Source organism: Bos mutus, chromosome 2 (assembly GCF_027580195.1).
Source record: "Bos mutus isolate GX-2022 chromosome 2, NWIPB_WYAK_1.1, whole genome shotgun sequence".
Lineage (NCBI taxonomy): Eukaryota > Metazoa > Chordata > Mammalia > Artiodactyla > Bovidae > Bos > Bos mutus.
This window is the reverse complement of record NC_091618.1, coordinates 39,116,888-39,143,934: the sequence shown is the minus strand read 5'-3', so window position 1 is coordinate 39,143,934 and position 27,047 is coordinate 39,116,888. Positions and strand designations below refer to the sequence as shown.

The window sequence follows — 27,047 nt, the reverse complement described above, 5'->3', positions numbered from 1 at the left end:
TTAAAGGCCTGTATAGTTTTAAAAAAAGAAAAACAAGATGATAATTAAACTGCTGCTAAAATCCAGAGAAAATCTGTTGGTCACTTTGTTTATAAAAGTTTAGGAAACCTCACATTATATAGTAGCTGTTGAGAAAGTCTGGGTTGGGAATCCTTATTCCTTATTCCTGGATCCTTATTCCTGGCTGACACTGAGATCCATGAAGAAAGCACACACCCTCCCTTTAATCTGCTGGCACATAGGAAAAATTCTGGGACTTCAAAATATCTATGAACTTTTGCAGGTTCAAGCAGTTGGGAGGTCCTTAAACTCTTTCTTTTTTTCAGCCATTATTTTACAATGTTCTGATCACCTGGTAATAGGTCAGGAGGAGAGGTCAAGATGGAATAGCAAGAGAACAGGAATTATCAAGAGGGAAATATGGGAGTATGATTTATTATAAAGCATTGCTTAAAGCTTTTATTTGACATACTTTCCAAAAGGAGTTAAGAGAATTCCACACTGATATGTAGCCTCTAATAGGTACTAAGAAAAAGACTAGAGTTGGCAATCATATTGCATGGGACCTTATCTGCCTGTAATATTTCAAGTGTATATTACAGTTGATTTTTATTTGAAGGTTTGTCGTTTGTTTACAGATTTTGTGTGTGTCAGTTGCTCAGTTGTGTCCGACTCTTCGTGACCCTATGAACTGTAGCCTGCCAGGTTCCTCTGTCCATGGGGATTCTCCAGGCAAGAATACTGGAGTGGGTTGCCATGCCCTCCTTCAGGGGATCTTCCCAACCCAGGAATTAAACGTGCATCTCTTACATCTCTTGCATTGACAGGCAGGTTCTTTACCCACTAAGCCACCTTACTCACATCACCAATGTGGATGAGAAGTTTATATGCTGAGTTTTCTAGATTGCAATGTGAAACAGTTAAATCAGGTGATTGTGACTGAGGAAGTTAAAAGTCGTTCAGTCGTATTCGACTCTGTGACCCCATGGACTGTAGCCCACCAGGCTCCTCTGTCCAAGGGATTTTACAAGTGAGAATGTTGCAGAAACCAATAATCAAGAAACCAAGCACTACACCTGGAGAGTTGGAGAACACATGTCTATTATGCCGTTGGGCCCAAAGGAGAGTTAACACTCTAAGCTCTGAGCCCCGAACAAAGGGGTTACAGAGTTTTTATGGACACACTATAGTGGGCAACACTAGCTGTTAATAAGCTGATTCAAACTAAGGGGTTTCGAGCGTGGGAACAGCAGTCAAGATGGGGAGGGGAATGCCTGACCTTTACACGGACAGGCATGATTAAGCAGGTTTACAGGGGCTGGGCATTTGCAAACAGTAGGACAAGGGTGAGTGAGATAAGCTCCAGTTCCTAGTATTGTAAGTTCCCACTTTCTGAGACTATGTGACCTACGTGATCCAGACTTTGCAAGGAGCAAGCTGAGTTACAGAGGCAGAAGGAGCAGGAGGTTATGTAAAATGTTAACTTTTCCTCTTCAAGAATGCTGGAGTGGGTTGCTGTTCCCTTCTCTAAGGGATCTTCCTGACCAGGGATGGAACCTGTGTCTCCTGCCACTGTCTCCTGCATTGGCAGGTGGATTCTTTACCACTAGCGCCACCTGGGAAGCCCCTAGGTGATCACAGAGATTCTAGAAGATTCATCATTGGTGAAAGGGAACCAGAAATGATGGTACAGTCAGTAAATTCTGAAGGAGCCTTGAGTGGGATGTCATTTTCATCTTCTAGAACTAAAATTATACAAATAAAAAATTCTTAAATCTTTTTCCCATATTAAAACATCCATTTAATTTCAAAAATCAGATTTTTTTTTTATTCACCTGAAGCTACCTTTTTGTTTCTTTATTACAATTCAGGGTTATCTCAATTCCTTTTAAGGTTTCCTCATTTTATGGTAGAAACAGCCTGTATGGGAAGAGATGCTCCTAGAGCCCAGGTCTCAGCTCCTGGAGTTCAGTGCTCCTTCCTCTGAGCTCTTCTGAAGTCTGAAAAATGATGCTAATAATAACAACATACATAGCCAAGAGCTTACCACCACTGGGCACTGTTTTATACACTTTATTTACATTGATCACATTGATTTACATTGATCTAATCCTACCAATAACTCTAAATGAGGAAACTGCCCAAGGTCGCTCAGCTAGTAAGTGGTGGAGCTCAGATTTGAACATCAGGGCCAGCATCCCTACCTAGTGAGCTCTGTACACTTATGATAAAAGCCAGCATTCTTGATAGTTCAGAGAAGACCCTGTCATTGATGCTCTCCATCTAAATTAGTTCACCTGTTATAACCCGAGGGCTTACCTGGTGGCTCAGTGGTAAAGAATCTGCCTACAATGTAGGAGACCTGGGTTCAATCCCTGGGTTGGGAAGATCCTCTGGAGGAGGGCATGGCAACCCACTCCAGTACTCTTGCCTGGAGAATCCTGTGGACAGAGGAGCCTGGCAGGCTGCAGTCTATAGGGTTGTACAGAGTTGGACGTGACTGAAGCGATTTAGCAGCAGCAGTATTATATCCCACAGAGCCTGGTGAGGTTTTTCCTCTTCAAGATCATCATCTAGTATAATGCTCTGGATTATTTGTTGAATGCCTTTCTTGCCCACTAAACTGCAAGGTTTGTGTGAATAAGAACCATATTTTTCTCTATGTCTATATTCTAACGTCCAGCAATCTGCCTGAAATGGAGTGGCCACTCCATAAACACTTGCTGAAAAAATAAAACTGTGTACAAAGTAAATAATCTGCAGAAACAGTAAGAAGTAAGAAGTGAAATAAGAGCACAAAGCCAGTATAATTGCAGAACTTTTGGGTTCATGTCACACAATCTTTTTATTTTCTTAAAAAGGAAACTAAAGTCCGCACACATAAAGGTCACACAGCCCATGTGACAAAACCAAGACTATAACCTGCATTTTTGGACCATGTTTTTTTTCACTTACATTTCCAAAGCATGTGAAATTTTTTTTCTCAAAATTATTGGGAAACAGTCTTTTTGTTTTTATGGCTGCATTTATAGTTTTTTATATGTTAAATTCAGGATAAAATTTTGTTTTTTAGTCTTGCATTGCACATAGTATGAATGAGAATTTATAGTTTCTGACTTAAAGTTATATCAAGAGAATTGAATTTTAGAGATAATTACAGGCTTAAGTACAAGTTTGGAAGAAACCACTTGATTTTGGACTCATGAAATCTAAAACTGTCGTTATTCAGTTGCTCAGTTGTGTCCAACTCTTTGTGACCCCATGGACTGCAGCATGCCAGGCTTCCCTGTCCTTCACCATCTCCCAGAGTTTGCTCAAACTCTTGTCCATTGAGTCGGTGATGTAATCCAACCATCTCATCCTTTGTCATCCCCTTCTTCTCCTGCCTTCAATCTTTCCCAGAATCAGGGTCTTTTCTAATAAGTCAGCTCTTCACATCAGGTGGCTAAAGTGGAGCTTCAGCTTCAGCACCACTTCTTCCAAAGAATACTCAGGACTGATTTCCTTTAGGATTGGTTGGATTGATCTCCTTGCAGTCCAAGGGACACTCAAGAGTCTTCTCCAACACCACAGTTCAAAAGCATCAGTTCTTTGGTGCTCAGCCTTCTTTGTGGTCCAACTTTCACATTTGTACATGCCTACTGAAAAAACCATAGTTTGACTAGATAGACGTTTGTTGGCAAAGTAATGTCTCTGCTTTTTAATATGCTGTCTAGGTTTGTCATAGCTTTTCTTCCAAGGATGAAAGTTCTGAAACTGTAGCACTGTGGTTTTCTGTGTTTTGTTCATATGTGGTACAATTATGTTTGAAAGTAGTAATTTTCGTTCTGAAATAAATGTCTCTAATAACTAATTATTCATTTGCAGCATCTTGATGTTGACTCAAAGACGATTTAAAAAATTTTCTACATAGCATTAAAATATGAGAGGAATATTTTCTAATCAACAGCAGGACTTGGAGCATTGTCTTGGCGCCTGGCCTCCCAGAGCAGTCTTAGAAGGAACAGGATGCTTGGCCTGCAGGGCAGGAGAAGCCACAGGTGGGGCAGCACCATCTAGAAGTGGTCAAGGTGAAGTTGGCAGATGTGATAAATCCTGACCCAGCAGGGCACTGCCTCCCAATACATGAGGACCTACATTGTCCCTGGTGTCAACCAGGAGAGAGTCTGTAATAGCTGAAAGGAAACAAAACCACTGACAAATACAGATTGCAAACTGAGCAGACTTGCTCTTGAGCATTTACAAGTTGTTGTTGAAGATGCCAGTAATATGGGGTGGAGAGAGGTTTGGTCCTCATCATATCTTGAATTTATAGGTTCAGTTCAGTTCAGTTCAGTTGCTCAGTCGTGTCCAACTCTTTGCAACCCCATGAATCGCAGCACGCCAGGCCTCCCTGTCCATCACCAACTCCCGGAGTTCACCCAGACTCATGTCCATCGAGTCAGTGATGCCATCCAGCCATCTCATCCTCTGTCGTCCCCTTCTCCTCCTGCCCCCAATCCCTCCCAGCATCAGAGTCTTGTCCAATGAGTCAACTCTTCACATGAGGTAGCCAAAGTACTAGAGTTTCAGCTTTAGCATCAGTCCCTCCAAAGAAATCCCAGGGCTGATCTCCTTCAGAATGGACTGGTTGGATCTCCTTGCAGTCCAAGGGACTCTCAAGAGTCTTCTCCAACACCACAGTTCAAAAGCATCAATTCTTCGGTGCTCAGCCTTCTTCACAGTCCAACTCTCACATCCATACATGACCACAGGAAAAACCATAGCCTTGACTAGATGAACCTTTGTTGGCAAAGTAATGTCTCTGCTTTTGAATATGCTATCTAGTTTGGTCATAACTTTCTTTCCAAGGAGTAAGTGTCTTTTAATTTCATGGCTGCAGTCACCATCTGCAGTGATTTTGGAGCTGAAAAAAATAAAGTCTGACACTGTTTCCACTGTTTCCCCATCTATTTCCCATGAAGTGATGGGAAGGGAAAAGGAAAACAGAAATTCTTTGGTATTTGTTTTTACTTGTTTCCTTCAACCTGTGTTAGTTGACTTCATCCCTTCATCCTCATATTCATCATCCTCTAATATGTGATCAAAAGGTCTTTTGAGTCCTTGCTCAATTTCATTTTAACAAAAAGTCTTTTCTTTTGTCCCTTGACTGAGTTAAATGTCTTCAGTTCAGTTCAGTTCAGTTCAGTCTCTCAGTCATGTCTGACTCTTTGCGACCCCATGAGTTGCAGCATGCCAGGCCTCCCTGTCCATCACCAACTCCCAGAGTTTACCCAAACTCATGTCCATTGAGTGCATGATGCCATCCAGACATCTCATCCTCTGTTGTCCCCTTCTCCTCCTGCCCCCAATCCCTCCCAGCATCAGAGTCTTTTCCAATGAGTCAACTCTTCGCATGAGGTGGCCAAAGTATTGGAGTTTCAGCTTCAGCATCAGTCCTTCTAATGAACACCCAGGACTTATCTCCGTTAAGATGGACTGGTTGGATCTACTTTCTATTTATTTGATGAATGAATATTTTAGGGTCTTTTTTGCTTCAGGTTTTATCACAAAACCTTTTCTTCCTTAACCCTCAAACAGCTTTGAGACTGGGATTTTCACTATTCTTAGTTTGAGTCCAAGAGCAGTTATGTAACTATTAATAGCTTAGGTTTATACATTTACCAGTTCTAACTGTTGCTTAGAAACTGTTGTTACTTTGCCAACAAAGGTCCGTCTAATCAAGGCTATGGTTTTTCCTGTGGTCATGTATGGATGTGAGAGTTGGACTGTGAAGAAGGCAGAGCGCCGAAGAATTGATGCTTTTGAACTGTGGTGTTGGAGAAGACTCTTGAGAGTCCCTTGGACTGCAAGGAGATCCAACCAGTCCATTCTGAAGGAGATCGGCCCTGGGATTTATTTGGAGGGAATGATGCTAAAGCTGAAACTCCAGTACTTTGGCCACCTCATGTGAAGAGTTGACTCATTGGAAAAGACTCTGATGCTGGGAGGGATTGGGGGCAGGAGGAAAAGGGGATGACAGAGGATGAGATGGTTGGATGGCATCACCAACTCAATGGACATGAGTTTGAGTGAACTCCAGGAGTTGCTGATGGACAGGGAGGCCTGGTGTGCTGTGATTCACGGGGGTCACAAAGAGTTGGACACGACTGAGCGACTGAACTGAACTGAACTGATACATTTATAAAGTGCTGACTGCTGCTCCTGCTGCTAAGTCGCTTCAGTTGTGTCTGACTCTGTGTGACGCCATAGACGGCAGCCCACCAGGCTCATCCATCCTTGGGATTCTCCAGGCAAGAACACTGGAGTGGGTTGCCATTTCCTTCTCCAATGCACGAAAGTGAAAAGTGAAAGTGAAGCTGCTCAGTCGTGGCCGACTCTTAGCGACCCCATGGACTGCAGCCTACCAGGCTCCTCCGTCCATGGGATTTTCCAGGCAAGAGTACTCAAATTCAGGCAATACATTATAGTTACAGAGCCCACAGACTTCTGTTCGTGGTAATTGAATTTAAGCTCAGCCAGTGTTTACCAGATTGAGAGCACATACCCTGGTACATAGAGGACTGATTAAGTAATACATGCAATATTATTAAGTAATGTTGGATCATGTATTAAGAATATTGGTCCTTCTCCAACTCTTCTGAACGTATCTCAGAGACAGTCTCATTTTGGTACTGGTCTTTAATACTCTTCTATTATGTGTGATATCTTCCTTTGGGGGATAGAGGTGGGGGACAGACAACCCAGTCTACATAAAATTTCACATGACTTGTTCCCATTGTATTTATTTTTACAGTTGCCACTTGCTTATAGCAGCTTCTACTGGATTTCCATTTATGGTAATGATATGAAATGTAAATGTTTAAACTTTAATAAAAGTAGATTGAAGAAGGGTATCAAGTAAATGATAGTGGATGAATAACACTGATATAGCAAAATCATGGTGGTGGCACTCTAAGCCACTTGGAAAATGCTGAACTAGACAAATTCCCTTGACAATTAAATTTGAAGTGGCTGCAAAAGACATGACAAGTGTAATCAGTAGTTGTGGAAGACTAGCTATGTTTCATGTGATCAGGAATTTTAAAAATATAAAAGGACAGGTCATGTTTTCTGTTGCTGGCTGGATGGGTGCATTTGTGGAAAATGCAGGAGAGTAGACTGAAAGTGGAGAGAGGTTGATTTGTGATTGGCCTTGTATTCTGTGCTAAAAGGACACTGGAATTTTCCTTAAAATTGTGATGAGACTTTGGAAGATTTTAAGCAGGTTAGTGATCAGATTAGATTTGGGCTTTGACCTAATGGGGATGGTGTCTAGGCACAGGATGCTCCTAACCCTGGAGATAACTGCAGAGGAAGTCTGCTCACTGCAGGCTCCCTCCATAAAGAAGGATGGGCTGAGTCAAGCAACCTCAGTATTCTTCCCACGTTCACTCATCATATGCTTTAGTCCATCACCTCCAGGGCTGGAGAGAGTAAAGGGGGTGGGGAGAGCAGAAGTGTACATCAGTTGAGCTGCCTCCTCTGGAAGGAAAGATCAAGAACAGGGGTTAAATGAACTAGTCTGGAGGCATGGACATCTGTTTAAGAGAACTATTAACTATTCACTTTTAAGTACATAATTCTATCCAATTAACTCTTGCATCAATTACGATATTTTGAAGGTCCTCAGATTTCTCTGTGAGAGGTCATTTTCTTCATTAGGTTTCCAAAGAAAGATACAAGCATTAAAGAATTATGTTAAAATTGGAACAACCATAAACAGTGTTAAACTAGGGTGGGCAGCAAAGGGACATCAGTGCTTCAGTAGCTGGTGACCATGAGCAGGGTGACAGCAATCCAAGGCTTTTTCTTCTTCTGATAGGAGTCAGTCCCATCTCTTCCATGCACATAAATCCATTCCTTTGGAGGCATCACAAACTCTCAAAATATTTTTCTGTACAATGTTTTGCTTCATCTTAGCAGAACCAAAATGTAAATGCAATAAGAACTATTTATTTTTAAAGAACCAAGAAAAGGTAAGTGTCATTGATAAAAATTATTACTGATTTAGTTACTATTTAATAATACATCTTTTATACTTGGGGGCTTCCCAGGTGGCTCAGTGGTAAAGAATCTGCCTGCCAATGCTGGAGACACAGGAAATGCAGGTTCAGTCTCTGGGTCTGAAAGATCCCCTCGAGTAGGAAATGGCAAACCGCAGCAGTATTCTTGCCTGGAAAATCCCATGGACAGAGGAACCTGTGGACTATAGTCCATGGAATTGCAAAGAGTCAGATATGACTGAGCACACATGCAATACAGCTTTTATACTCATCGGGTATAAATTTCTTTGAGTTACTTTTCTTATGGTACGTACATCTAAGTAATGTGGGAAGGGTGAAATAGAAAATCCAAAATTCAGTCTGAAAGCAACCCAAAACTTTTATTAAAGAGACTGAAATGTGAAATCAGGGCTAGTCATTTGCTGAGATACTAGAATTTATGTACTTGTTTTTCTACAAGCAGTAGTTTATTTCCTGGTAACACCCCCAAAATAATCCATAAAATAAAAAAATGTACATGTTGGAAAGCATTTTGGGGATCTCTTGCCTGATAATAATCTGTCAACACTATTTCAGAGATTTTGATCTTTAAATAATCCTACAGAAAATTAATAACCGTGAGAGCGTATAGTTTGGTTTATACATGTTGATGGATTTTAGGAAATTACAGGGCAACAGTTCCTTCCTTCCTTCCTTCTGTCCCTCTCTCTCTCTCCCCTCCTCTCCCCCCTTTCTTTTTGTTATTGGTATATTTGCTTGTTTTTAGATGTCTGTCATGGATCACAGCACCATTGTGTACCCAAGCTAAGGACTAATCTCTGGTCAACAAGTAGTTTGTGATGTTTGTCATGGGCTTGCTCATCCTATGAGTAATGATCTAATTTGAATGACTAAGTAGTGGCTCTTGAAGAGACTGCATGCTATTTAGAGTGCATTAAATGGAGAGGCTCCAGACTTTCATTTTTTTCTTATACATGTTTTGTTCATGTACCCGTCAAAGGATATTTCAGGGAATGCCAGCAAATGGAATAAGATGGTACTTTTACTAATTCCTTTAAGAAAAATTTTACAGTGATGAGTTAAAAAAAATAATACCCAGTGCACTTTATGAAATATAAAAAGAAGGGGACAAGCAGAGTACAAGCACCTCAGCTGCTGTTGAGTCAGTGATTCATTTCCGCCCAGTGGTTATTAAAGAAAGCTCAGTGATGAAGAACAAGAGGGGAGGGTGAGAGGAATGACTGATAAGGAAGGAATTTAAAGTAAAGTGAATGAAATTTAATTTCTAATCTTTGATGGAGTTGCAAATACAAAATTGTTTTTTTTTTTCCCTAGAGGAAAATCTCTGCTCCATAATCCCTTTCCTCTTATAAATAAGTCAAATATAGAACTTCAAGTGAAATTAAAGCTCAAGCATTTACCCATAAGTTACAAATTGAATTCCAACTGATAAGAATTGAGTTAAATACTTTATCATCATGCCTGTTATAAAGATAATCAAATGATAATAATTGATAAAGATTAAGGAGTTTATTATCTATCATTAAATGTTCAATATTTAGAATTGATGTACATATAAACAAAGCAGACACATTTCCTATGTTCATGATACTGAAAAAGAAACCAATATATGGGGTGAGATGTGATGTGTTCAGAGAATGTCTGAGGACAGCTAGTACATAGCATCCCTCTTTGCTGCTCAGATTCCAAACAAGTCGAGATATAAAACAAAGGAGGAGAGAGAGAACCAAAGCAAAATCCTTAGAGCTGCTGGAGTCTGGGGTGATCTTCCATCTCTCCTTGCAGTGGGCCTGTTGAAGAAGCCCGTAGTTAGGCAGCATCTGCCCACTCAGGCACAGGATGTTGAGATGCTGAGATGCTGCAGAGCAAGTCTGCTCACTGCAAGCTGCCAAAGTAAAGAAGGATGAGTTGAATTAAACAGATTTAGTATTCTTCCTGCATTCACTCATCAAATACTTTAGTCCATCTTCTCCAGGGATGGAGACAGTAAGGTGGAGTGGGGAGAACAGAAGTGCACATCATTTGAGCTATCTTCCCTGGAAGGAAAGATCAGGAATGGGGAGAAAGAGAACCCTTCCCATTACATATCCAAAAGCACTGATGAAAATTTTAAGTGTAAATAGATAGCTTTACAGATTCTTTAGCTCAGACAGTGAAGAATCTGCCTGCAATGCAGGAGACCCGGGTTTGATCCCTGGGTCGGGATCCCCTGGAGAAGGAAATGACAGCCAACTCCAGTAATCTTGCCCGGAGAACCCCATGGACAAAAGAGTCTGGTGGGCTACAGTCCATGGGGTTACAAAGAGTTGGACAGGACTGAGTGACTAACAGTTTCAGTTTCAGATATCTTTAGAGATATTTTAAAACAGTGGACTTTCTTGTACATAAATTTGACTTCTTTCTCTACTAAAATCTTTTGTGATAGACATTTAGAGGTGAAAATTCTACACTGAAGTGGATGTGCTAATTTACCTCAATATAAGTAGGGTTTAGAGAATGCGCATTTCATTCAGTCATTTAACAAATCTTGGTTAAGACCAAGAACACTCCAGATGCTGTGTTAGCAATGGGGATGAGATGGTGGGAAAACAGACACCAGTTTCTCCTTAAACTTAACCATAGTGGGTTAGTGCATGCAAGTGAGTCATGTTTGACTCTTTGTGACTCCATGGACTGTAGCCCACCAGACTCCTCTGTCCATGGGATTTTCTAGGCAAGAATACTGGAGTGGGTTGCTATTTCCTTCTCCAGGGGGTCTTCCCGAGGCAGAGACTAAACCTGCCTCGCCTGTGTCTCCTGCACTGGGAGGCAGATTCTTTACCACTGCACTACCTGAGAAGCCCATGGGGTGAGATAAGATTTAAATGTGACAAGTGCTAGGGTGGGACTGGGGTGTCAGGAATAGCTTTTGAGAAAAAGTGACATTCAGGCTGAAGCCTGAGAATGAGCTGTCCTAGTAAGGATGGGAGAGCAGAAGGAGTGGGGAGAATGATTCTGGCAAAGGTGATTCAAGGAGCAGTCTTTGAGATGGCCTATGGAACCACAGGTTTCATGGCTGAAATTTTGAATTTGAAATTCATCTGTGGTTCACTTTGAATAAATCTTTAAAACCGTAATTGAGAGAGAATCTAATGTTTATATTTGCATTATTTTAAAGCCACATTTCCATAAAATGTATTCTGTGTGCTACTGGCTTATTCTGTGTGCTACAGGACTTCTGTGGTGGCTCAGTCAATAAAGAGTCTGTCTGCAATGCGGGAGACCCAGGTTCAATCCCAGGGTCGGGAAGATCCCGTGGAGAAGGACATAGAAACCCACTTCAGTATTCTTGCCTGGGAAATCCCTCCAAGGAATGCTCTTGTTGAATTCCTTGGAGTTCTCTTTTGGGCTTCCCTGAGAGCTCAGTTGCTTTTGAACTGTGGTGTCGGAGAAAATTCTTGAGAGTCCCTTGGACTGCAAGGAGATCCAACCAGTCCATCCTAAAGGAGATCAGTCCTGGGTGTTCATTGGAAGGACTGATGCTGAAGCTGAAACTCCGATACTTTGGCCACCTCATGTGAAGAGTTGACTCATTGGAAAAGACCCTGATGCTGGGAGGGATTGGGAGCAGGAGGAGAAGGGGACGACAGAGGATGAGATGGCTGGATGGCATCACCAACTCGATGGACATGAGTTTGGGTAAACTCTGTGAGTTGGTGATGGACAGGGAGGCCTGGCGTGCTGCAATTTTTGGGGTCGAAAAGAGTGGGACATGACTGAGAGACTGAACTGAACTGAGAGCTCAGTTGGTAAAGGATCCACCTGCAGTGCAGAAGACCCCCATTCGATTCCTGGGTGGGGAAGATCCGATAGGCTACCCACTCCAGTATTCTGGCCTGGAGAATTCCATGGACTGTAGTCCACTGGTGGCAGAGTCAGACACAACTGAGCCACTTTCACTTTCTTTCACTGGCTTATTAATGACATTAAGCAAAATTTTCCCTTCAAGAAGGTTATCTGAGATATGCAAGGATCCTCTAAGTGATTTTTCTGTCTCTAAATGATATTTCTTTCTGTCTTTTTATTTTTTTAACTTTACAATATTGTATTGGTTTTGCCATATATCAAAATGAATCCGCCACAGGTATACATGTGTTCCCCAACCTGAACCCTCCACCCTCCTCCCTCCCCATACCATCCCTCTGGGTCGTCCCAGTGCACAAGCCCCAAGCATATATTTCTTTATTTAAAAGAAATTTTAAAATCTCCCCAGAATGTGAGTTGTTATTTTTCATTCCATTTCCCAATATATAGTGTCATTTTTCCTTCTGTAGGCTCAAATCTTTCTCTAGAGCAGGATTTTTTCTTTTTATGTCTTTATTGATTTGTTCTATTTATCATTTTCTTCAGAAAGAGAAATAATCTTCATAATGACTTTCAATTCTGTGCCCTCCATGTAGACATCTATCCCTCATCACAGAAGTCTTTGTTCTTCATTCCTCCATTTGGGAAGATTCTTCAAGTGTCTTCTAAATTGCTAAATCCATTTTCCTTCTCTCTTAGACCTAATGTTTGTGTTTCTAATATTGATTTTAAAACCTGGTTATAGCAAAGGAGAAAAGTAAAGATATACCCATTTGAATGCAGAGTTCCAAAGAATAGCAAGGAGAGATAAGAAAGCCTTCCTCAGCGATCAATGCAAAGAAATAGAGGAAAACAATAGAATGGGAAAGATTAGAGATCTCTTTAAGAAACTTAGAGATACCAAGGGAATATTTCATGCAAAGATGGGCTCAATAAAGGACAGAAATGGTATGGACCTAACAGAAGCAGAAGATGTTAAGAAGAGGTGGCAAGAATACATGGAAGAACTCTACAAAAAAGATCTTCATGAACCAGATAATCACGATGGTGTGATCACTCACATAGAGCCAGACATCCTGGAATGTGAAGTCAAGTGGGCCTTAGGAAGCATCACTATGAACAAAGCTAGTGGAGGTGATGGAATTCCAGTTGAGCTATTTCAAATCCTAAAAGATGATGCTGTGAAAGTGCTGCACTCAATATGCCAACAAATTTGGAAAACTCAGCAGTGGCCGCACGACTGGGAAAGGTCAATTTTCATTCCAATCCCAAAGAAAGGAAATGCCAAAGAATGCTCAAACTACTGCACAATTGCACTCATCTCACATGTTAGTAAAATAATGCTCAAAATTCTCCAAGCCAGGCTTCAGCAATACATGAACCTTGAACAGATGTTCAAGCTGGTTTTAGAAAAGGGAGAGAAACCAGAGATCAAATTGCCAACATCCACTAGATCATCGAAAAAGGAAAAGATTTCCAGAAAAACATCTATTTCTGCTTTATTGACTATGCCAAAGCCTTTGACTGTGTGGATCACAATAAACTGTGGAAAATTCTAAAAGAGATAGGAATACCAGACCACCTGACCTGCCTCTTGAGAAACGTATATGCAGGTCAGGCAGCAACAGTTAAAACTGGACATGGAACAATGGTCTGGTTCCAAATAGGAAAAGGAGTACGTCAAGGCTGTATATTGTCACCCTGCTTATTTATTTAGGGGATACACCAGGCTCTTTATCCACAAACATTATTCATTAAACCTTGTAACAGTGTAAAAAAAAATGCAGCAAACTCCCAAAAACTTGATTAAAGAAGACACCCACCAATCAGTCCATCAATTTGATAGCAAAAATGACAATCAAGTGCATTATGGAAAGAATTAAGAAAAACTAAGATTAATAGAACTTGCTGCCTTAAAAGGTAAACAAAAAACGCATGCACGCACACATGCACACACACTCATTTAACAGTTGAATGAAATTTTAAAAATTATTATAAATAATTTAGGAAAGTATAGTATATAAGTAATATATGCAGAATACATCATGAGAAATGCTGGGCTGGATGAAGCACAAGCTGGAATCAAGATTGCTGGGAGAAATATCAATAACTTCACATATGCAGATGACACCACCTTTATGGCAGAAAGTGAAGAAGAGCTAAAGAGCCTCTTGATGAAAGTGAAAGAGGAGAGTGAAAAAATTGGCTTAAAGCCCAACATTCAGAAAACTAAGATCACGCCATAACTTCATGGGAAATAGATGGGGAAACAGTGGAAACAGTGGCTGACTTTATTTTTGGGGGGCTCCAAAATCACTGCAGATGGTGATTGCAGCCATGAAATTAAAAGACGCTTACTCCTTGGAAGGAAAGTTATGACCAACCTAGACAGCATATTAAAAAAACAGACATTACTTTGCCAACAAAGTTCCATCTAGTCAAGGCTATGGTTTTTCCTGTGGTCATGTATGGATGTGAGAGTTGGACTATAAAGAAAGCTGAGCGCAGAAGAATTGATGCTTTTGAACTGTGGTGTTGGAGAAGACTCTTGAGAGTCCCTTGGACTGTAAGGAGATCCAATCAGTCCATCCTAAAGCAGATCAGTCCTGGGTGTTCATTGAAAGGACTAATGTTGAAGCTGAAACTCCAATACTTTGGCCACTTGATGGGAAGAGCTGACTCATTTGAAAAGACCTTGATGCCGGGAAAGATTGAAGGCAGGAGGAAAAGGGGATGACAGAGGATGAGATGGTTGGATGGCATCACCAACTCAGTGGACATGAGTTTGGGTACGCTCCAGGAGTTGGTGATGGACAGGGAGGCCTGGCCTGTTTCATTCCATGAGGTCGCAAAGAGTTGGACACAACTGAGCGACTGAACTGAATTGGTAAGTTAGATTCTTTCCAATCTTTTCTTAATTGATTCTGCTCTTTAAAAAATTTCTGTATTTCAGTTCACTATTAACTCTTTTATGGGCATTTTGTGCAGTGGTTAAGAGTCCATTCTATACATCTGGGCTGCATGGGTTTCATTCAGTTCAGTTCAGTTCAGTCACTCAGTCGTGTCTGACTCTTTGCAACCGCATGAATTGCAGCACACCAGGCCTCCCTGTCCATCACCAACTCCCGGAGTTCACTCAGACTCATGTCCATCGAGTCAGTGATGCCATCCAGCCATCTCATCCTCTGTCGTCCACTTCTCCTCCTGCCCCCAATCCTTCCCAGCATCAGAGTCTTTTCCAATGAGTCAACTCTTCACATGAGGTGGCCAAAGTACTGGAGTTTCAGCTTTAGCATCATTCCTTCCAAAGAACACTCAGGACTGATCTCCTTTAGAATGGACTGGTTGGATTTCTTTGCAGTCCAAGGGACTCTCAAGAGTCTTCTCCAACACCACAGTTCAAAAGCATCAGTTCCTCAGCGCTCAGCTTTCTTCTCAGTCCAACTCTCACATCCATACATGACTACTGGGAAAACCATAACCTTGACTAGATGGACCTTTGTTGGCAAAGTAATGTCTCTGCTTTTGAATATGCTGTCTAGGTGGGTCATAACTTTCCCTCCAAGGAGTAAGCATCTTTTAATTTCATGGCTGCAGTCACCATCTGCAGTGATTTTGGAGTCCAAAAAATAAAGTCTGACACTGTTTCCACTGTTTCCCCATCTATTTCCCATGAAGTGATGGGACCAGATGCCATGATCTTAGTTTTCTGAATGTTGAGCTTTAAGCCAACTTTTGCATTAGGGATCTGCAACTTGCCGGCTGTGTGACCATACCTAATTTGTGTAAGCTGTGACTCAGATTCCTCACCTGCAAAATGGGGAGAATAATGTGCCTGTTTCATAGAGCTGTTGTGAAGACTGTTAATTCACCTGAAATACTTAGAATCGTAAGTAGTCAATAACTCAGTTTCTGATTAACCTATAGTCTATACTTTCCTAAATTATTAAATTTCATTCAACTGTTATGTGAATGTATGTGCATGTGTGCATGCATCTGTGTATTTTGTTTACCTGTTTTTTAAAGCAGCAAGTTCTCTTAATCTTAGTTTTTCTTAATTCTTTCCATAATCTACTTGACTGTCATTTTAGCTATCAAATTGATGGACTGATTGGTGGGTGTCTTCTTTAATCAAGTTTTTGGGAATTTGCTGCATTTTTTTTTACACTGTCACAAGGTTTAATGAATAATGTTTGTGGATAAAGAGCCTGGTGTATCTACTAAATAGATATCAGTTTCCTTTCAGTTCAGTTCTGTTCAGTTCAGTCGCTCAGTCATGTCCAAGTCTTTGCAACCTCATGTACTTCAGCATGCCAGGCTTCCCTGTCCATCACCAACTCCTGGAGTTTACCCAAACTAATGTCCACTGAGTCAGTGATGCCATCCAACCATCCTCATCCTCTGTCATCCCCTTTTCCTCCTGCCCTCAATCTTTCCCAGCATCAGGGTCTTTTCAAATGAGTCAGCTCTTCGCATCAGGTGGCCAAAGTTCCCTTTCAGTGTCAATGAATACAAGATCACCTACAGTTTAAATCAGTTTTGTCCAGATTATTGTTTTATCAGAGTGAAAGACAGACAAAGACTGAGTTTTTGAGCATATTACTTCATCTATCTTTAGGTCTATCATAGTGCCAGCCACTCAGAAGAGACTTAAAATTGTGCATTGCACTGTGCTTAAGTACATCATATGCTTTATTTATGGAATGTTGCTCTAACATTTATTTTCTTATTTTTTTAAATTAATTTTAAAATTTTAATTGGAGGCTAATTAATTACTTTACTATATTGCAATGGTTTTTGCAATACTTTGACATGAATCAGCCATGGGTGTACACATGTCTCCCATCCTGCACCCCCCTCCCACCTTCCTCCCCACCCCATCCCTCTGGGTTGTCCCAGTGCACCAGCTTTGAGTGCCCTGTTTCATGCATCAAACTTGGACTGTCATCTGTTTCACATATGGTAATGTACATGTTTCAGTGCTATTCTCTCATATATCCCACCCTCGCCTTCTCCCTCAGAGTCCAAAAGTCTTTTCTTTATATCTGTGTCTGTTTTGCTGTCTTGAATATAGGGTTGTTGTTACCATCTTTCTAAATTCCATATATACGTGATAATATACTATATTGGTGTTTTTCTTTCTGGCTTACTTCACTTTGTATAATAAGCTCCACTTTCATCCACCTCATTAGAACTGATTCAAATATATTCTTTTTAATAGCTGAGTAATATTCCATTGTGTATATGTACCACAACTTTCTTATCCATTCATCTACTGATGGACATCTAGGTTGCTTCTATGTCCTAGCTATTGTGAACAGTGCTGCAATGAACACTGGGGTACACATGTCTCTTTCAATTCTGGTTTCCTCAGTATATATGCCCAGCAGGGAGGTTGCTGGGTCATATGGCAGTTCTATTTTCAGTTTTTTAAGGAATCTCCACAGTGTTCTCTATAGTGTCTGTACTAGTTTCCATTCCCACCAACAGTGTAAGAGGGTTCCCTATTCTCCACATCCTCTCCAGCATTTAATGTTTGTAGATATCAGCCATTTTTGATAGCAGCCATTCTGACTGGTGTAAGATGGTACATCATTGTGGTTTTGATATGCATTTCTGTGATAGTGAGTGACGCTGAACATTTTTTCATGTGTTTGTTAGCCATTTGTATGTCTTCTTTGAAGAAATGTCTGTTTAGTTCTTTGGTCTATTTTTTTGATTGGGTTATTTTTCTGGTATTGAGCTGCATGAGCTGTTTGTATATTTTTCAGATTAATTCTTCATTAGTTGCTTCATTTGCTATTATTTTCTCCCACTCTGAGGGCTGTCTTTTCACCTTGCTTATAGTTTCCTTCGTTGTACAAAAGCTTTTAAGTTTAATTAGGTCCCATTTGTTTATTTTTGCTTTCATTTCATTACTCTGGGAGGTGGGTCATAGAGGATCTTGTGGTGATTTATGTCAGAGTGTTTTGCCTATGTTTTTCTCTAGGAGTTTTATAGTTTCTGGTCTTACATTTAGATCTTTAATCCATTTTGAGTTTATTTTTGTGTACCGTGTTAGAAAGTGTTCTAGTTTCATTCTTTTACAGGTGGTTGATCAGTTTTCCCTAAAGAGATTATCTTTTCTCCACTGTATATTTTTGCCTCCTTTATCAAAGATAAGGTGTCCATGGGTACATGGATTTATCTCTGGGCTTTCTATTTTGTTCCATTGATCTATATTTCTGTCTTTGAGCCAGTACCATACTGTCTTGGTGACTGTAGCTTTGTAGTATAGTCTGAAGTCAGGCAGGTTGATTCCTCCAGTTCCATTCTTCTTTCTCAAGATTGTTTTGGCTATTCGAGGTTTTTTTGTATTTCCATACAAATTGTGAAATTATTTGTTCTAGTTCTGTGAAAAAAACCATTGATAGCTTGATAGGGATTGCATAGAATCTATAGATTGCTTTGGGTAGTATACTCATTTTCACTATATTGGTTCTTCCAATCCATGAACATGGTATATTTCTCCATCTGTTTGTGTCGTCTTTGAATTCTTTCATCAGTGTTTTATAGTTTTCTATATATTGGTCTTTTGTTTCTTTTGGTAGATTTATTCCTAATTATTTTATTCTTTTTGTCGCAATGGTGAATGGGATTGTTTCCTTAATTTCTCTGTCTTCTCATTGTTAGTGTATAGGAATGCAAGGGATTTCTCTGTGTTAATTTTATATCCTGCAACTTTACTATATTCATTGATTAGCTCTATTAGTTTTCTGGTGGTGTCTTTAGGGTTTTCTGTGTAGAGGATAATGTCATCTGCAAACAGTGAGAGTTTTACATCTTCTTTTCCAATCTGGATTCTTTTTATGTCTTTTTCTTCTCTGATTGCTGTGGCTAAACCTTCCAAAACTATGTTGAATAGTTGTGGTGAGAGTGGGCACCCTTGTCTTGTTCCTGACTTTAGGGGAAATGCTTTCAGTTTTTTGCCATTGAGAATAATGTTTGCTGTGGGTTTATCATATATGGCTTTTATTATGTTGAGGTATGTTCCTTCTATGCCTGCTCTCTGGAGAGTTTTTATCATAAATGGAAGTTGAATTTTGTCAAAGGCTTTCTCTGTGTATAGTGAGATAATCATATGGTTATTATCTTTCAATTTGTTAATGTGGTGTATCACATTGATTGATTTGTGAATATTGGAGAATCCTTGCATCCCTGGGATAAAGCCCACTTGGTCATGATATATGATCTTTTGGCTATGTTGTTGGATTCTGTTTGCTAGAATTTTGTTGAGGATTTTTGCACCTATGTTCATCAGTGATATTGACCTGTAGTTTTCTGTTTTTGTGGCATCTTTGGTTTTGGTATTAGGGTGATGGTTGCCTCAGAGAATGAGTTTGGAAGTTTACCTTCCTCTGCAATTTTCTGGAAGAGTTTGAGTATGATAGGTGTTAGCACTTCTTTAAATTTTTGGTAGAATTCAGCTGTGAAGCCATCTGGTTCTGGGCTTTTATTTGTTGGAAGATTTTGATTGCAGTTTCTATTCCATGCTTTTAATGGATCTGTTAAGATTTTCTATTTCTTCCTGGTTCAGTTTTGGAAGGTTATACTTTTCTAAGAATTCATCCATTTCTTCCAAGTTGTCCATTTTATTGGCATATAGTTGCTGATAGTAGTCTTTTATGATCCTTTGCATTTCTGTGTTGTCTGTTGTGATTTCTCCATTTTAATTTCTGATTTTGTTGATTTAATCCCCCCCCCCCCTTTTTTTGATGAGTCTGGCTAATGGTTTGTATATTTTATTTATCTTCTCAAAGAAACAGCTTTTAGTTTTGTTGATTTTTGCTATAGTCTCCTTTGTTTCTTTTTAATTTATTTCTGCCCTAATTTTTATGCTTTCTTTCCTTCTGCTAACCCTGGGGTTCTTCATTTATTCTTTTTCTAGTTGCTTTAGGTGTAAAGTTATGTTATTTATTTGATTTTTCTCTTGTTTCTTGAAGTAAGCTTGTATTGCTATGAACCTTCCCCTTAGCACTTTTACTGAATCCCATAGATTTTTGGGTTGTCGTGTTTTCATTTTCATTACTTTCTATGCATATTTTGATTTTCTTTTTGATTTCTTCCATGATTTGTTTGTTATTCAGAAGTGTGTTGTTTAGCCTCCATATGTTTGTATTTTTAATAGTTTTTTTTTTTTTTCCTGTAGTTGACATCTAATTTTACTGCTTTTTGATCAGAAAAGATGCTTGGAATGATTTCCATTTTTTAAAATTTACCAAGGCTAGATAAATGGCCCAGGATGTGATCTATCTTGGAGAATGTTCTGTGTGCACTTGAGAAAAAGGTGAAATTCATTGTTTTGGGGCGAAATGTCCTATAGATATCAATTAGGTCTAACTGGTCCATTGTATTATTTAAAGTTTGTGTTTCCTTTCTAATTTCCTGTTTGGTTGATCTATCCATTGGTGTGAGTGGGGTATTAAAGTCTCCCACTATTATTGTGTTATTGTTAATTTCCCCTTTCATACTTGTTACCATTTGCCTTACATATTGTGGTGCTCCTGTGTTGGGTACATATATATTTATAATCCTTTGACCATTATGTAGTGTCCTTCTTTGTCTCTTTTCACGGCCTTTATTTCAAAGTCTATTTTATCTGATATGAGTATTGCTACTCCTGCTTTCTTTTGGTCTCCATTTGCATGAAATATCTTTTTCCAGCCCTTCACTTTCAGTCTGTTTGTGTTCCTTGGTTTGAGGTGGGTCTCTTATGGATAGCATATATAGGGGTCTTATTTTTTAATCCATTCATCCAGTCTTTGTCTTTTGGTTGGGGCATTCAACCCATTTACAGTTAATGTAATTATTGATAAGTATGATCTCATTGCCATTTACTTTGTTGTTTTGGGTTCGATTTTATAAACCTTTTATGTCTCCTGTCTAGAGAAGATCCTTTAGTATTTGCTGAAGAGCTGGTTTGGTGGTGCTGAATTCTCTCAGCTTTTGCTTGTCTGTAAAGCTTTTGATTTCTCCTTCATATTTGAATGAGATTCTTGCTGGGTATAGTAATCTGGGCTGTAGGTTTTTCTCCTTCATCACTAAGTATGTCCTGCTGTTCCCTCTGGCCTGAAGAGTTTCTATTGAAAGATCAGCTGTTATCCTTATGGGGATCCCTTTGTGTGTTATTTGTTGCTTTTCCCTTACTGCTTTTAATATTTGTTCTTTGTGTTTGATCTTCATTAGTTTGATTAATATATGTCTTGGGGTGTTTCACCTTGGGTTTATTCTGTTTGGGACCCTCTGGGTTTCTTGGACTTGGTTGGCTATTTTCTTTCCCATTTTAGGGAAGTTTCCAACTATTATCTCCTCAAGTATTTTCTCATGCCCTTTCTTTTTGTATTCTTCTTCTGGGACTCCTATGATTTGAATGTTGGAGTGTTTAACATTGTCCCAGAGGTCTCTGAGGTTGTCCTCATTTCTTTTCATTCTTTTTTCTTCTCTGCTTCATTTATTTCCACCATTCTATCTTCCACCTCACTTATCCTATCTTCTGCTTCAGTTATTCTACTGTTGGTTCCCTCCAGAGTGCTTTTGATCTCAGTTATTGCATTATTCACTATTGATTGCCTCATCTTTACTTCTATCCTTGTTAAACATTTCTTGCATCTTCTCAATCCTCAATAGTCTCTGGACTATTTATCTGTCACTCCATTTAGTTTTCAAGATTTTGGATCATCTTTACTGTCATTATTTGGAATTCTTTTCCAGATAGACTTCCTATCTCCTCCTCTTTTGTTTGGTTTGGTGGGCATTTATCATGTTCCTTTACCTGCTGAATATTTCCCTGCCTTTTCATTTTGTTTAAATTGCTGTGTTTGGGGTGTCCTTTCTGTAAGCTGAAAGTTTGTGGTTCTTCTTTATTGTGGAGCATGCTCCTTGTAGGTGTGGTTGGACTAGTGGCTTGTCAAGGTTTCCTGGTTAGGGGAGCTTGTGTCTGTGTTCTGCTGGGTGGAGCTGGATCTCTTCTCTCTGAAGTGCAATGAATTGTCCAGTAGTGAGTTTTAGGGTGTCTATGGGTTTGACATGGCTTTGGGCAGCCTGTTTTTTTAATGCTCAGGGTTGTGTTCCTCCTTTGCTGGAGAATTAGCATGGTATGTCTTGCTCTGGAACTTGTTGGCTCTTGGGTACAGCTTGGTTTCAGTGTAGGTATGGAGGCTTTTGGATAAGCTCTTATCTATTAATGTTACCTGGAATCAGGAGTTCTCTGATGTTCTCAAGTTTTGGAGTTAAGCCTCCTGCCTCTGGCTTTCAGTCTTATTCTTACAGTAGCCTTAAGACTTCTCCATGCATACAGCACAGATGATAAAACATCTAGGTAAATGGTGAAATAATTCTCCACAGTGAGGGACACACAGAGAGGTTCACAGAGTTACATGGAGAAGAAAAGAGGGAGGAGAGAGATAGAGGTGACCAGGAGGAGAAGAGGGGGAGTCAAAAAGGGAGAAAGCAATCTAGCCAGTAATCAATTCACTGTGTGTGGTGGTTCCGAGATGGTGGAAGAATAGGACGGGGAGACCACTTTCTCCCCCACAAATTCACCATTAGATCATTTGAATGCTGAGTAACTTTGACAAAACAACTTCTGAATGCTGGCAGAGGACACCAGGCACCCAGAAATGCAGGCCATTCTCTTCAAAAGGAGGTAGGACAAAATATAAAAGACAAAAAGAGAGACAAAAGAGTTAGGGATGGAGACCCATCCTGGGGAGGAAATCGTGAAGGAGGAGAAGTTTCCAAACAGCAGGAAGCCTTCTCACAGGTGGGTCTGTGGGGAGTTTTGGAATCTCAGAGGGCAACAGAACCAGGAGGAAAAAACTCCACAGAATATGTGCCTAACCACGACTCCCAGCAGAGAAGTAGCCCAGATGCTCGTGTCCGGCACCAGCAAGTGGGGGCTGGATGGGGAGGCTCAGGCTGCATGCTTAGGGTAAGGACTTGGCCTGAGTGACCTGAGGACAATCTGAGGGAGCTAATGTGAGATAGCAACCCAAACTGTGGGATAACCAGAGAGAAAAAAAGAACTTTCCCATGAAAGGCTCTAACCTAACACATAGCCTGGCCTGTTCACAGAACAAAGGATTGAGAGAATACCAAAGGAGAGCTAGCTGGCTCTATGAAATTTGCTTTGAAAGTAGGGTCTTTTTTTTTTCAAGGTAATACTAGGTTATAAAAATGAAAATTAAAGGCGTAATAAAGAGCTTAAAGATAAAAAAAATTAAAAATAATAGTAGTAAAAATATATCTAGGAATTTCTCTGGAGCTGTTGTGGGCAGTGTGGAGTCAGTTCAGTTTCAGATAGTTCCTTGTTCCAGCTTGTACTTGTTCTCAAGGTCTATAGGCCCCTTCCAATGCTTCAGTTCAGTTCAGTTCAGTCACTCAGTCATGTTCGACTCTTTGTGACCCCATGGACTGCAGCATGCCAGGCCTCCCTGTCCATCAACAGCTCCTGGAGTTTACTCAACCTCATGTCCATCAAGTCGGTGATGCCATCCAACCATCTCATCCTCTGTCATCCCCTTCTCCTCCCGCCTTCAATCTTTCCCAGCACCAGGGTCTTTTCAAATGAGTCAGTTCTTCACATCAGGTGCTTAGTCAATGTTAACTACAGGGTTTTAATCTATTGCACCTGTCACTTCCAGAGTGGTTCCCTCTTCTTTATTTTGGCTTCCTCTGTTTGCAAGTCTCTTTGGTGACTAATTTCTGCCCTGACACAAGGGGGTGAAGGTGGTCACTTATTTAGGTTCACTTGTTTGCTTGTGTTGTGGGGAGGGAGAAACACTACAAACAAATATTGTGGGTGTGTGTGGGAAGTGCTCACAGTGTATGGACCACACTGGGTTTGCCCCAGCTCATGGTGTGTGTGCTTTCCAGGTCTATGCTGCTCAGGCTCTAGGGTGCTCTGCAGGGGTACTGTCCAAAGTACCCCTGCATTTCATGCACTTTCGAGGTCTAAGCTGCTTAGGTTTAGGTTCTCGGGTACTCTGCAAGGGCACAGACTCGGTTGAGCATGCATTTTGTGCCCTTCCTAGGTTCGAGCAGCTCAGATGACCAGGTGCTTGGTGAGTGCACTGTCCCAGGTGGGCCGTGTATCTTAATCACCTCCCCCATCCCGGCCACTTGGTTTCCCAGTGCACTGCAAGAGCACCATCTCAGGTGTGCTGTGTGAATCCTCTAGGGAGCTGATCTCAGGCTGCAATCCTCCTGGCAGGTGTCAACTATCCAGGATCCCAGGAAGATGGGGCTAGCAACTGGGAGTCTGCTCACAGTTTGGTGAAGGATGCTGGTCCCTAGGGCCAAGATTGGAGTAGCCCCTTGTTTTCCAGCTCTGGCTGTTGCATGCCTGCTTCTCTGCCTCCAGCAGTGGGGAGGGACCTGTACACAGCTGGCTAGCTCTCCTTTGGTATTTGTTCAATCCTTTGTTCTGTGAGCAGGCCAGGCTGTGCATTAGGTTAGAGCCTTTTGAGGGAGAATTCTCTTCTTTTTTCCCCTCTTTGGCAATCCCACAGTTTGGGTTGCTATCTCACGTTAGCTCCCTCAGATTGTCTTCAGGGCATTCAGGCCTGGTCCTTACCCTAAGGACTGATGATGAGCCCCCACCTCCCTGTCCAGCCGAGCGTCTGGGCTACTTCTCTGCTGGCAGTTGTGGTTAGGTGCCTATTCTGTGTTTTTTTTTTTTTTTCTCCCAGTTATGTTGCCCTCTGAGACTCCAAAACTCCCCACAGACCCACCTGTGAGAGGGCTTCCTGCTGTTTGGAAACTTTTCTTTCACGACTCCCTCCCCAGGACAGGTCTCTGTCCCTAACTCTTTTGTCTCTCTTTTTGTCTTTTATATTTTGTCCTACCTACTTTCAAAAAGAACAGCCTGCGTTTCTAGGTGCCTGGTGTCCTCTGCCAGCATTCAGAAGTTTTGTGGAAGTTGCTCAGCATTCAAATGATCTTTTGATGAATTTGTGGGGGAGAAAATGGTCTCCCCATCCTATTCCTCCACCATCTTGGAACTGCCCCTAAGTTTGCTGCATTTACTTAGTATGGTCTACTAACTTGAGTACAGAGTCCCTGATCTTGGGCATCTTAATATAAATGGAGCTAAAGATTGGCTCATCTGTAGCCGTTTGTAATTATTTATTTTCTAGGAATAGGGAATGGCAAGTGACAGTACCCAGCTAGTACTGTTTCCGTGGCTCTGCCAGCTTCAGCTCCTAGCACTTGGACCTTCACACCTACACAGTATCTCTTCCACCTGCATTGTATTACCAGGGAGTATAGTCTTAGGGAAAGAGGAATTAATGAAGCATGAAGTAAGTTTAGCCATTCAGAAAGTAGCACACATATGATACACATGCAGTACCTTCTTACCTTCTTATTGAAAACGTTTCTATAGATGTGAACCAAATATTGCAGTGGGAGAGGATAAATGAAAATCCTTAGCTCTCATGTTTTGGATCTTTTTATCCTCCTGAAAAGAAGGTATAAGATTGTGATTAAGCATGACATCAGCATCATTGTGGTGTGTGGCACTCTCTTTGCCTTTTCTCTTCAATCTACAACCACTAAAAACATCCATAACTCAACAACGGTGCCTCTGCTCAACACAGCAGGACACCAGAGTTCCTAGGTGGCACTAGTGGTAAAAAGAACCCACCTGCCAATGCAGGAGATATAAGAGACGTGAGTTTGATCACTGGGTCGGGAAGGTCCCCTGGAGGAGGGCATGGCAACTACTCCAGGATTCTTCACTGGGAAATCCCACGGACAGAGGAGCCTGGTGGGCTATAGTCCATGGGGTCACAAAGAGTTGGACATGGCTGAAGTGATTTAGCACCTTTGCAAAGGAAGGTGGACTGGAACACATGGGGGAGGCAGAACCAGAACAGCAGAAGTGGTGCCTGTGATCCTGGAACCCCAGCCATGGTAGCTGAGCCTGCAGCCCCAGAGAGCCTGGCAGCATCAGGGGAAGCAGAACATATGACTCCAGCCTCCCTGTCAAAGGGGTGCCCCTGGCCACAGGGATCCAGGCAGTAGTGGCTGTGGGCCTATGACCCTGTCCCTCCAGTTATGGACATACCGATTACTCTGGCTCCTCCATTTGCCCCTACCCACAGTGGTAGTGCCTGACAATCCTGGCCATGGCAAAGGGCCTGTGACCCTGGCTCCCTGTCACCCCTGTCCCCAGGGATAATAGAGACTGAGACCCTGGGCCTAGCAGAAGTGACCACCACCCTGATGTCCCAGGTAACAATGCCAGCAGCAGCAAGGCACTAATAACTCCAAAGGCACAAGCAGTGACATGCATGACACCTCTGACAGAGCTGATGGAAGGTGGAAAAGGCTGATTCTCAAATATAACCAGAAGCAGCTCAGGTAAGAGACCAGAAACTGGTGAGGCCTCTACTAATTACTAATCCATTGAATCCTTAGAATCAAGTTAAAAAAAAAAAAAACTTTACCTAAAGAAGAGTGTTCACTACTTCAAATGTGCTGTCAGAAGAACAACTCATCAAGAGCCATGAAAACCATGGTAACAATGTATCACAAAAAACAAATGACAGATCCCGCAAAACCAAACTTAAAGTCACAGAATATTGTGATTTTACTGATAGAGAATTCAAAATAGTTGTCATGAAGAAACTCAACAAGCTATAAGAAAATACAGAAAGACAGTTAAATAAACTCAGAAATAAAATTGATGAACAGAAGGAATATTTTACCAAGGAGAATGGAACTCTAAAAAAGAACCAAAGTGAAATTCTGGACCTAAAGGACTCAATAAATAAGAGGAAGGAGGTATTGGAAATACAGCAGCCCATATGGAAGAGAGAACTAGTGAGTTTGAAAATAAAAATCTAGAAATAATAGAGACAGAAGGGAAAAGAGAATTAAGATCTTAAAAAAAGAAGACATTCTATAAGAACTGTTAGGAAAGAAAGAATTATATTACTGGTATCCCAGCAGGAGAAGAATGGAAGAAGGGAGAAGAAAGTTTATATTAAAAAAATAATAGCTGAGAATTTCCCAAATCTGGGGAAGGAATGGGATATATTAGTCAATGAAGCTAAGAGAACACTTATGGTGACCAGAAAACATAAATTTAGAGCA

At 40.9% G+C, this 27,047-nt stretch overlaps 1 protein-coding gene across 1 annotated transcript in view; it reads left to right on the top strand.

Annotated features, from left to right (window-relative positions):
- PTH2R (parathyroid hormone 2 receptor) overlaps positions 1 to 27,047 on the top strand; it is an 84,610-nt gene that overhangs the window by 43,545 nt on the left and 14,018 nt on the right. The gene's annotated exons all lie outside the window — the stretch shown is intronic.